Source organism: Bidens hawaiensis, unplaced genomic scaffold (assembly GCF_021521415.1).
Source record: "Bidens hawaiensis isolate Kalapana, Puna unplaced genomic scaffold, B.hawaiensis_p1.1 tig00037277_1, whole genome shotgun sequence".
NCBI lineage: Eukaryota > Viridiplantae > Streptophyta > Magnoliopsida > Asterales > Asteraceae > Bidens > Bidens hawaiensis.
The window spans coordinates 153,415-165,112 of NW_027496513.1; the positions used below are offsets into that span (position 1 = coordinate 153,415).

Sequence of the window (11,698 nt, forward strand, 5' to 3'; positions counted from 1 at the left end):
CGATACGAACAAGCATGTTCTCAACCACCCCTCGCGGGTATTTCACAGCATGATTAGCAAGTTGGATACTCATTCGGGTTGGCCTCGGTTCGCCAAGACCCAACGTACTGAACACAGAATACGGCATAAGGTTGATGCCGGCCCCAAGGTCGGCCAAAGCATGTCGAACCGTATCGTCGCCTAAGACGCAGGGAATCGTTAAACTCCCACGACCGTCCATCTTTTTTGGCAACTTGCTCTGCAACACTGCAGAGCACCCAACACTCAACAGAATAGAAGAGACCTCAGCTAGCTTCTCCTTATTAGAAAGAATGTCCTTGAGGAATTTGGTATATTTAGGCATTTGAATAAGTGCCTCAAGGAAAGGAATGTTCATGTGAAGCTGTTTGAGAAGTTCAAGGAACTTGGAGTTTTCCTCCTCGTCTCTGTCTGATCGGAGTCTCCCAGGATAAGGCAGTTTGGGTTTGTAGACTCTCAGAGGTGGGTTTGATGAAGATGAAGACATATCGGTTGGCTTCGTGCTCGCTGGAATAGTCTGCTGGTGTGCCTCGGCCGAGAGAGGCTCCATCTGGATCTCCTTGTCCACCTGCTCCTCTTCATCAATCACAGGTGTGACAACTCTTGAAGGACCAGCCTCACTTTCTCTTCTTGCACCGCTCCTAGTAGTCACTACTTTGGCGAACCCTCTCGGATTTTTCTCGGTATTACTCGGTAGTGAACCTTGTGCTCTTTCTGATAACTGGCTGGCAATCTCTCCGACGTGACGCTCAAGACTAGATAGATATGTTGCCTAGTTTTTCAGCATAGCATCATGTTCCGCAAATTTCACCTCGTTTGTCACTCGGCTTCTCTCATCTCGCTTCAGCATCTCAGCATCATTTCCTCCAGTGAGGATTTCTTCTCATCTCTCCCTACTTGTTCTGGAACTCTCTTGACCTGAACTCCCTTTCCCGAATAGATTCTCTCCACACTGGTTTTGGTATTGGGCTTGGTAACAACTGGCTTGTCCCCTTCGATAGTTATTCACATTTCTCTTGCCAGTGTTCCCGCCGAATGCGGGGATTTGATATCTCAAGGGGTTGTTGACGAATTCAACCTCCTCCTGATGGTTACCGGGCTTAACAGGACAATCAATAGTGTCGTGACCCCCTCGGCAAACCTCACATTTCGCGACACTCTTAACAGTAAGATCTCTAACAAGTTTGTTCAAAACATCAATCTGTGCATGCATGCTAATGTTCGAATCGAACTGAAGTACTCCTCTAGATGACGTGGAAAAATTTATGTCCCCATGCCCCTCGTAGCTCGCTGCTAGACCATCAAAAAGGATGATGCACTCATCGGGATCTTTGTTCTCGAGGAGGTTCCCGTTAGTAGTGTGGCTCCATTATAGAATTTCTCGATGAGCATCCACTTATCTAAACCATGATGAGGACAACTAAGAAGGAGGTCCTTGAATCTTTCCCAAACTTCCCCGAAAGACTCGTTAGATCTCATGCGGAAAGAAAAAATCTCTTCACGGAGTCGGGCAAATTTAGATGGCGGAAAGAATTTGGTCATGAATTTCTCTTGAAGGCCCGTCCAAGTGGTGGATCCAGCAGGTAGTGACTTCAGCCATTTTTAGGCTTTGCCTACAAGTGAGAAGGGAAAAAGACGGTGATAGATGGCTTCATCGTTCATGTTGCCGATATTGAAAGTTTCGCAGATTTGAACAAACATGTCGATGTGGTTTGAAGGATCTTCGCTCTCTAGCCCTTGGAATTGGAGTGCGGTTTTGATGAGTTGCGTGACGTGGGCAGGAATGGACCAGTTTCCAGCGGCGGAACCGTTCGGTAAGGTAATGCTAGAATGAAGATTCGGTGTCGGCCTACCAGAGTTAGATACTACTCTCCTAGGCGGTTGGTCACCCATGTTCCTATCCCTAGAATGCGCGGAAGAAATAGAAGAGGAAGAATCAGAATCTGTCGATGAAACGAACGTTATCTCTCAGACTGGACTTTCTCGGTATCGTCAAACGTTTCAAGCTTTGGCGGTCCTTGTGAGCGGGTATGACGCATACTACTAAAAAGAAAAATTTAAAATTTACAAGGCTAAAATTAAACTAATAACAAATAAAAACAAATAAGAAAGTAAAAGGAAAACATGTAAGTCCCTAAACTCGGGTCGTTCTCTATTCACCTCAAACCGTGTCCCTGGCAACTACGCCAAAAACTTGATGTGAGAAAATATATATAAATAATAATCACGAATCGCAACTAAGCTTTAAAAACCAAACAATCTATCATATTTCACACAATCGGGAAGTGTACTGGTTGCATATAGCAAAGACAAGGAAAGTCCGGATATCGAACTCGAAGACACGTGAGAACGGCTCAGATTATAAACCCTAATCCAAGTCCTACCTAATAATATTTAATTGATTTTATTTTTTTTTATTTATTTATTTTAATTAATTTTAACTAACTTAACTTAACTTAACTTAACGAAACTAATGAGAAAACTTAATGAGACTTAACGGCACTAACGGAGCTCTCAAATATGATGAAGGGGAACCACCTAGGTAAGGTATCTTAACGACTATCAACGACGCTCGGATGACAACGAACACAAACAAGCGGGTTCTAAAGATTATCTAACTAGACAATTGAAGGGAAATAGGTCCCCACAGTCATTTTTACTAAAGACCCCTAAAAATGTCTAGAAAGAATGATAAAGTATGGTTGATTTTCTAAGTACCCTAATGATTTATTACTTGGTCTGTATCAAAATCACATATTCCTCTAAAGCTCGTAATCCTAACAAACCTAGTGAATAAGGGGATAATTCAATATTAAAGATTAAATAACTTAGTTTACAAATTAACCTAATCAACGGCTAGAAACCGCACGTGGTCTCGCAACGGCTAACTAAATCGACTAGACCAAAGAGATAAACCAACTCCTAATGTCTTGGTTCGACTAAAAGGAGATGAACTATTGAGATAAACAACTCTAACCAATCAAACCTTATGGTGACGTCTACCACAAACAACCAAAAACACCAAGTAATTAGTCTAACATGCAATCCTAAACCAAACATGAAACTAATTCATGTAAAGATAAAATCACACGGGTTTTAATTAAATATAATATTGAACAAACTCAATAGAAATCATAGAATAAAATCACAATAATATGAACTTGACAAAAGAAAATCAATTATATGTTCATTACTCAACCCAAAACAATCATTAACACATCGTCAATTAACCAAACCTAGGTAGTTCTAACAAGTTTAGTTACTCAAAATAATAGAAAACATAGCATTTCTAGTAACAAAACTCATGTTCACGGCAAGAATCTTGAAAGAAAAATAATATAAAAGGTTCAAACCAATTATTTGTGTTATAAAATTAATAATTACTTCAACAATGCCTTGTAAAACTCTTATGTTGTCTTGTCTTTTTCCCATAGAAGGCTCCGTTGTGCCCTCAGCCACCAAGGATAATAGACAAAAATAATATTAACTTTTTTATTTGTTGTTGCCGTAAAAAATCCTCTCAGTAGACCACCACCTTCTGATAATAATAGTCAATGTTTTCAGACCCATCCCGGACGTCGACCCGGACACCTTACCGGGTCACATGTAGGATCGACCCAGGAGGGCGGACCGGGAATTGACCCGGATATATATATATATATATATAATATTTTATTTATAAAAAATAAGTATATAAAGAGTTGCTTTATAGGTTTAATTTCCATATCCATGCTTGTAATTTTTTGAACTTGTGAATAAAGCATTTAAGGGCACAGGTTTCAAAAATCCAATAAATGCTTTGCAGAGTTTAACTTCTCTCAAATTGAATGTTCTTTTATAATATATATTGTTTTATATTATTTTTTAATAATAATTATTTATTTTTTGAATTTTTATCTTTTTTTATTGTATGAAAGTTAATAATATACTTATGGTTTGATGATAAATTATTTCACAAATAAATAAGATGTTATAACCCGGTTTAAAAGTTATATGAGTTTGACGAGACCAAAGACCCATTTATTTCATTTACTACAAATTGGTTTTTAATTATAAATAATCTATATCTTTTTTTAAATAAATCATATATTAATTTTTAGTATATCCCTTATAGGATTATTATATCAAATATTTGGTGAGATTAGTTTTTAATTTAATGAGATGTTATAATCCGTTTAAGAAATATATGGATTTGACAAGACCCATACCCGTGAATTCGGGTCAAATGCATGAGAGCCTCCATTTAAAAATTAAGCAAATCTGGTGACTTCAAAAGGGGGGGCGGGGGGAGCGACCACATCGCGACACCTAGAATTTTTGGGTTTTCGTTTATATATATTATAGATATTTCAACTTTCATATGTAAACACTTCGTTGAAGTCTGGTAGGATGGCTTATGAAGTTTTCTTTAAGCACGTTTGTACCGGATTTTGCCAAGGTTCGAGCCCCAACTAGCTGTTTATTTTTTATTAAATAGGAAAAAAGGGTTCTGCCGGTTCGGCCGGCGGTTCATCGCATCCGGTCGAATCGCAAACCGACAAACCCGGTCGGGCTATTAGAAAACGGGTCTAGCATGTGAACCGGACCGGATTTCCTACTGGGTCCCGGTTAAGGCTGTTCACGAGTCGAGCCCGAGTCGAGCCAGTGTGGTTTCGAGCTCGGGCTTGAAATTAAACGAGGCATGTCAGCTAAGGCTCTAGCTTGATTTTGAAGCTAAACGAGATTTAAATCGAGCCAACGAGCCGAGCCACGATCGAGCCGAGCCTAGGTCGAGCCGAGCTTGATTACAAAAATGAGCCAACTTAACTCAGAATGTTTCAAATCAAGTTTTTTTAGCTAGTTTTATTCGAGCTTTTATCGAGCGAGCCACGAGCCCGAGCTTCGAGCCTCGAGCTTTTTAAACAGCCCTAGTCCCGGTCGGACCGGCCGGTCCGGTCCGGGTTTCAAAACACTGATAATAGTCTTCTATGTAAGACTTAAAATTATTCTTCTTGTCTCTCTCAAAAGTGGCAGCCGTCTCCTCTCTCTCTCTCTCTCTCTCCATAATAATAATAATAATAATAATAATAATAATAATAATAGCCTTCTTTTTATATTGAGAATTGTAGGGTTTTTTTTTCTTCTTTGAGGTTTTGTGCGTTACACCAGCCCATGCATCCAGTTAATTTGTCTTAAGCCCATGATCCATTTAGTTGTATTCCCGTGTACTCCAAGGTAATTCCACAACCTAACATGATGCAAATATTATATTCCTTTTTTTATTAGTAACAAATTTTTTTCATTTCAATTATAATTCGGGTAGCAAACTGAAATAGTTTGTAATTTAACAGCTTTAATATGATATTAAATTCTAGTTTGTAATAAAATTAAACGCCCAAAAATTCAGTTTTGACTCATTTTAGATCGTCGTCTCTTAAAACTATTAAAATCTAAATATGAGTCAAATAGGAGTTACATTCAATAAAAAAAACTAACTCAAAAGTATTCAAAGTGTGAAAATATTTCTATGATAATATGTATAATTTAGACCACATTAGCAGTGCAATACGTCACATAATCATACCACATATATGCCATATAAAAATGTCACATCATGAAAACTAACGACGTTAGGATTTCGTTAGTTTGACTTTTGTGTTTTTAAACTAATTTAGGAACCTAGGTTTCATACTTTAAATATTATTGATTTGAGATTGTTTGGTGTGGTGATATGAGAAATTAGGGCTAATTTGGTGAAATTAATTAGTCATATAGGTGTCTAAATGTTTGTTTCATTCGCATCTTAAATAACAAAATGTTGAGTCACATTAACTACTAGACTAATGAGACCTATTTGAGATATAAACAAAAAACAAAACAAACTATACTTTAACTACAACTAATATGTATAACATATTTTATAAGTTCATGTAACTTTTAAGTTTAATACCTAAACATATCCTACATAAAAAATATACATAAACAATAATTAAAAGAACAATTATTAAAACTAAAAGTAACCCGCGTAACACGCGGGATAATAACTAGTTAGTAATATATTGGTGCTTAAATAATGAGATACTTAAACGCAGGTGGTTAACAAAACGAGATGATACATCTCTACGCTTCTGAAAACGTTAATTGTTAATCAAGCTTACATTTTTGTATAGTTTTTATCATTATATCTCATCATTCATGTTGTTTATTAAAGTTTAGTAAAATTGGTTTTAAAAAATCTTAACTATACCCTGTTGGGAAATAACAGTCCCAACTTAACACTTGGCTGGTGGCGTCCCTATCACACCCCAACCTAGGGTCTAGGCATGTGCCCAATAGTTGGTACCTATTTTGTAAATATATCAGAGTTTAAAGTTGTAAAGCGTAAGTCTTGATAAAAATATTAATATAATTCAAAAGTCGGGAATTAAGCACCCGATAATTGGTACAAAAGTGCTTGAGACATGAAAACCATAATTTACATTATTTAAATATTAAAGCTTCATCTAAGCCATCAAATCGTCTAATGGCTATCTTCCATCTCCAAACACCTAGTCATGATTGTAGGAATATGAGTCACTTTTTATATTAAACTTAATACAAATAATAACGATACTCTTGTTATTAACATGGGAAAATCAGTAGTAGTAATACCATAATACAAAACAAAAATAAACAATGAAAAACATAACTAATATGTTAAATGATTCAACTCAAGAACTTCATATGATGAAGTCTTCAACTTGTTATTCAGCTACATCTTTTTAATCTCCTTGGCAATAGTTTAAAAATAAAATTTTCAATTTTTATCACAACAACGGCTTCTAGTAGTCTCTTTAGCTGCAAGAATGAACAAAACAAAATGTTAACGGTTGAGACTGAGACACGTGTTCAACACGCTTCCCTTAAAACAGATTTTGCACCTCTACATAAGATAACGCGTCTGTCTCCCAGGGTACAACAGCCGAAGCAGTTGTACTGCCAAAGATGTCCACGCGCCCGAGGTTACATCGGGTAAATAGTGTTAGAAATTGTATAAAAATAGAATAAAGGGTCGAGGAATCAGATAGAGAAACTCATCTCTATAGGTTTTCAACCTATGATTCTTCAAAGCTTTCTTCTTCGCTAATAACTCTTCATGCATGTATGTATTTTTCCAACATGTATTTTTAGCTTGTATTTTTTCTAGCCTCTTTCAAATGAGGCACATAGCCTATTATATATACAAGAGATAAGAGTGAGTAAAGTCTCAATTAATTAGAAATTTAATAATATAACAAAAACTAATCAATTGTCATCAAAAGGTTCTACTCAAGAGTTTCATGACCAAATTAAAAGTTTAATATTAATTATTCTAATTAATCTCCATTCACCATATTCTAATTTTCCAACAATGAATACCTGTAAAAAAAATTATAAAGTACGACAGCAACGCATGATGGTGAACACGTTGACACAAAATATTTTATTTCTTATATATCCCCTCAAGACATAACTTAGGTCTCGACCAAAAGTATCTTAAGAAATAACCAAGTTCTGAAATCTGAATAACAATTACAAACTCCAGCTCAACTCGAAACCGCTCAGCGAATAACGCAGAGTTCGAGATCGTAGCCACTACCTATATACACAAGATTATCCCCACTGAAACATTACTTAGGTCCGGCCCAACATGGCGGAGGCATTATCCAGCGTGGTGCAGTGTGCCCACTGTCTAACCGCATATGCAAGGATCTAGAAAAATGTAAACGATAGCCTGAGGGCTAGCGATTACTTTAGTTTATAATATTTTATGGATATGTAATATCATGTAATCATTTATAAAACTCGATTTACAAAGTTATAAAGAGTTGGGTGCATTCACCTTTGTTATAATCAGGGTGTCCTATTGATGTATGCTTCTTGTTACCTCGGAACTGTAGTACGAGAATAACCTTTTATAAATACTAGATCAATTATCTAGCTTTAGACCTTCAGCTTATTTTCATAATTACCGTGATAATCATTTCTCTTTTATAAAATACTTGGACCCTTAGTCCAAGAGGTTTCATCATTTAAATACTACATTTTTTCTTCATCAAAAAACATATATACTATGCTTCTTATTTCATAAGAAACATTATAAAATCTTTATATTCATAAAGAAATCATATTTTATCAATACCCTCATTTTATGAAAACTATGTTTCACTTATTAGTTAATCAAGGTATAGACTATACCCCCCGATTAGGGTATAAGCCATATATGATAAAATAATCGGGCCGAACCCCTACCCGGTACGGCTAGCTTATAAGAAATTCCTAGGCTTGACGCGAGCAACACTTCTACTTGTCGACGGGTAGTCAAAGAAAACAAACGAACCGAACTTCTACACCTTGCACGTACTTCGAGAAACGAACGTCGGGATCTGTACGTACTTCGAAGTAATATAAAGGTGAGGTGAATTTGGGATGTAAGAATGAAGAGCCGGACACCCCTAGTAATAAAGTTGAAATTGTGACCCATCACGTATCGCGATGGGCTAAAAGGGGTTCCATCGCGTATCGCGATTGATCGCTTAACCGCCTCTTAATATTATATTTCATCGCGTATCGCGATGGAACTTGCGTTTTGCCATCGCGTATCGCGAGGCCGCCCACTAGGTCTGATTGGCCGCCTTGTAGACCTTGAACATGTTGCCACGTGGTTGGAAATGTGTCCATGATTACTTCGCCTAGTAAACATGCATCGTGATGAACCAAAAAAGTTTAGACGGTCGCGTATTGTGACACAGCCCATTCTAAGAAGTCGTGTTGTACCCATCGCGTAACACGATGGGTTAGCTACTGATCCATCATGTATCGCGATGGGTCTTGAAATCTAGATTTTTCATTTTAGTCCATTGGCTTTGATAACTTGTTGCGTCTTGGTCTCACTTTTATTTTCCACGGCTCGAGGAAATAAGAGGATGCGTAGTGCAAAGTGCGCCATAAAAGCCCGTGCACGAGGTGCTTCGCACCCTCTGGTAGAACCACTGGTGCATGTTTGGCATATAAGAATATTCGTACGGAAACTCATCACCTTATAAAGAGCTTCCAAAATTTCCTTACTTTCTATGTGGGATGGATATTATCTCTCCTATTTGTATCCATATGAAAAACTTTCATTTTCTTCATTCTTTCCATGTGCGATGAGTTCGTTTTTCTTATTTCCTTAACAAGGGATGCTTCCAACTTGATAATCATTACCTTGATAATTATTTCTCTTTTATAAAATTCTTAGACCCATAGTCCAAGAGGTTTCATCATTTAAATACTACATTTTTCTTCATGAAAAAACATATATACTATGCTTCTTATTTCATAAGAAACATTATAAAATCTTTATATTCATAAAAAAATAATATTTGATCTATACATTCTTCTTATGAAAACTATGTTTCACTTATTAGGTAATCAAGGTATAGACTATATCTCCGATTAGGGTATAAACCATACATAATAAAATAATCGGGCAGAACCCCTACATTGTATGGCTAGATTATAAAAATGCCTAGGCTTGACGCGGGAAACACTTCTTGTAAAGGAATAGCATGCACATGGCTTTCCTTATCCTTGGGGCTTTCAACAAAGAATTCAGCTTCATCAGACTTTTTGGCCCTCTTCTTCTCTGGTTCATCATCACTATAATCTCTTCCATCATACCAACATCTTCTCCTTGTGTATTTCTTTCTATACTTTCTATCCAGATCATCTTCTGCCCCTTTATTCTTATCTTCCTCTGCTATCTTTTCTGCATATTTAATCCATTTTTTTGTGGCTGTTCGTGTAATTGATTCTCCAGCCTCATCAGTCACCATCTGCTTGTTTGAATCTTCAGTAACATTATCAGCAGTGGTCGCCTTAGGTTGGGCTTGTTTAAACTGGTACATTACAAGAGCTAAGGTATTGTCGATCTCTTCAAGTTGTTTCAATCTTATCAGCCCTTCAATAACCTTTTGTTCAATCTCTCCTTCTTCATTCAATGTTTTGGCAATATGGGCTTGCTCCAGTAGAGTTTCTTGTTCAACAAACTCTTGTTCAGTCATGGATCTGGCAATCCTCTCTCTTTCCAATGTTTTAAATAAAGTGTCAGCATGCCTTTCGGCAGCTTGTTCATCAGTTTCATCCTTGTCCAAAATATCATCAATGGATTTGTCCTGAGTTTCAACATGCTCTTTAGTATCAGCACTTGATATTCCTTTTGCCTTTCTCCTCCTTTCTTCCTCAGATTCCCTCACCTCATCAGGTTCACTTGGTAAATTATCAATATCATCAATTAAGTTACTCATCTCCTCATCATCCTCAACAACCTTCTTGAAAGTTTCAACATTATCATTTTCTTCAGTTAAGACTACTTCCTCAGTATCTCTACCTTTCGCATTTTCATCAATATTCATCTCCTTCTCCAACTCATTCTCCCTCTCCTCATCCACATTTTTCACAAACACAGACTACTCAACATCATAATCTTGTTCTCCACCATCTGACTCATCTGCCTCATACCCATAATCATCAATCCTCCCCTCTCCACTATCATCATCCTCATCACTTTCACCATATAAACTGCACAAAGTTTTCAATCCATCTTCATCAACATTCACCTCAGCCCTCACAACCTCCTCATCAACAATATTGGCATCAGTGAAAACAGAAAGATTCTCCCCCTATTTTGGTACATCTGAGGTCTTCTCAACCTCAGCCTACAGGTTCTGAATACGGGATTATGCATGTTCCAACTGTAATTTCAACTCAGCATTTTCTTTTATTAACTCTGCATTCATCATTCTCAAATCAACGTTTTCCACCACTAGATCCAGGTTTCCTTTAAATAAATAAGCACCAGGGGAAGGGGAACGGGTTGGTGGGTTAGAGAATGGACCAGGTATACTGGTTTGGGGTTAGATGGGTTTATTGGGTGGGCTTGGGCTTTCAATGATATTTGTGCTGGTTGATGGTAGTGGGTTTATGTTCTGTATTGATGGTAAGGTTTTGTGGGTATGGATAATTTCAAAGGTTGGTTGGTTGGGTTGGTCTAAGGTTTGGGAATGGGTTGGTGATTGGAATGGTGTGTTTGGTAGGTTAAGTAGGTGGGCTGGTACATGCTGTGGGATGTATGGTTCATGAAAGGGTAGGTCTTGGGGTGGGATAATGGGTTGGTTTTGGTTAAGATTTTGGTTTTGGATTTGAGGTTGGCTTTGGGTTTGGTTAGGTGATACTGGTGGGGATGGAATGTAAGGGTCATTTTGTGATGGTGCTTGGTGTTGTGGTGGGGATTGGATGTGTTGTTGGGGGTGTGCTAATGGGTGAGGTTGGTGGTGTGGGCAAAGGTTGGGCTTGAATCTCCCCCCTGTGCCTGTGCATCAATAACCTCAACATCAACCACGTTTCCTTTAAATCCTCCAATACCTCTATCACCTTGATCATCATCTCCTGCATCTCCATCATCACCATTATCAGAATCATCATCTACTTCATCCTCCTCAGAAGTCACGTGTGGTGAGTCTGGAACTGGCATTATAGCCAAATCAGTGTTAACTAACCATGGTATTATATCGAACTCAGCTTCAGGATTGAAGCGGCTAGTGGAAGCCAAATTAGCAATCCTTTTGTACTTGTTAGGATCATGCAGTAGATGTGTAGTACCCATAGTTGGTAGATCCTGTATCTCCGTATTAAAAATAAT

The 11,698-nt window shown here is 37.5% G+C and overlaps 1 non-coding gene across 1 annotated transcript; it reads left to right on the plus strand.

Annotated features, from left to right (window-relative positions):
• The first annotated feature begins 1,420 nt into the window (after positions 1 to 1,420).
• On the plus strand, positions 1,421 to 1,527 carry LOC143589214 (small nucleolar RNA R71). Its single transcript, XR_013145234.1, has one exon. It is a non-coding gene; the product is annotated as a small nucleolar RNA R71 (small nucleolar RNA).
• Positions 1,528 to 11,698: the final 10,171 nt, after the last annotated feature.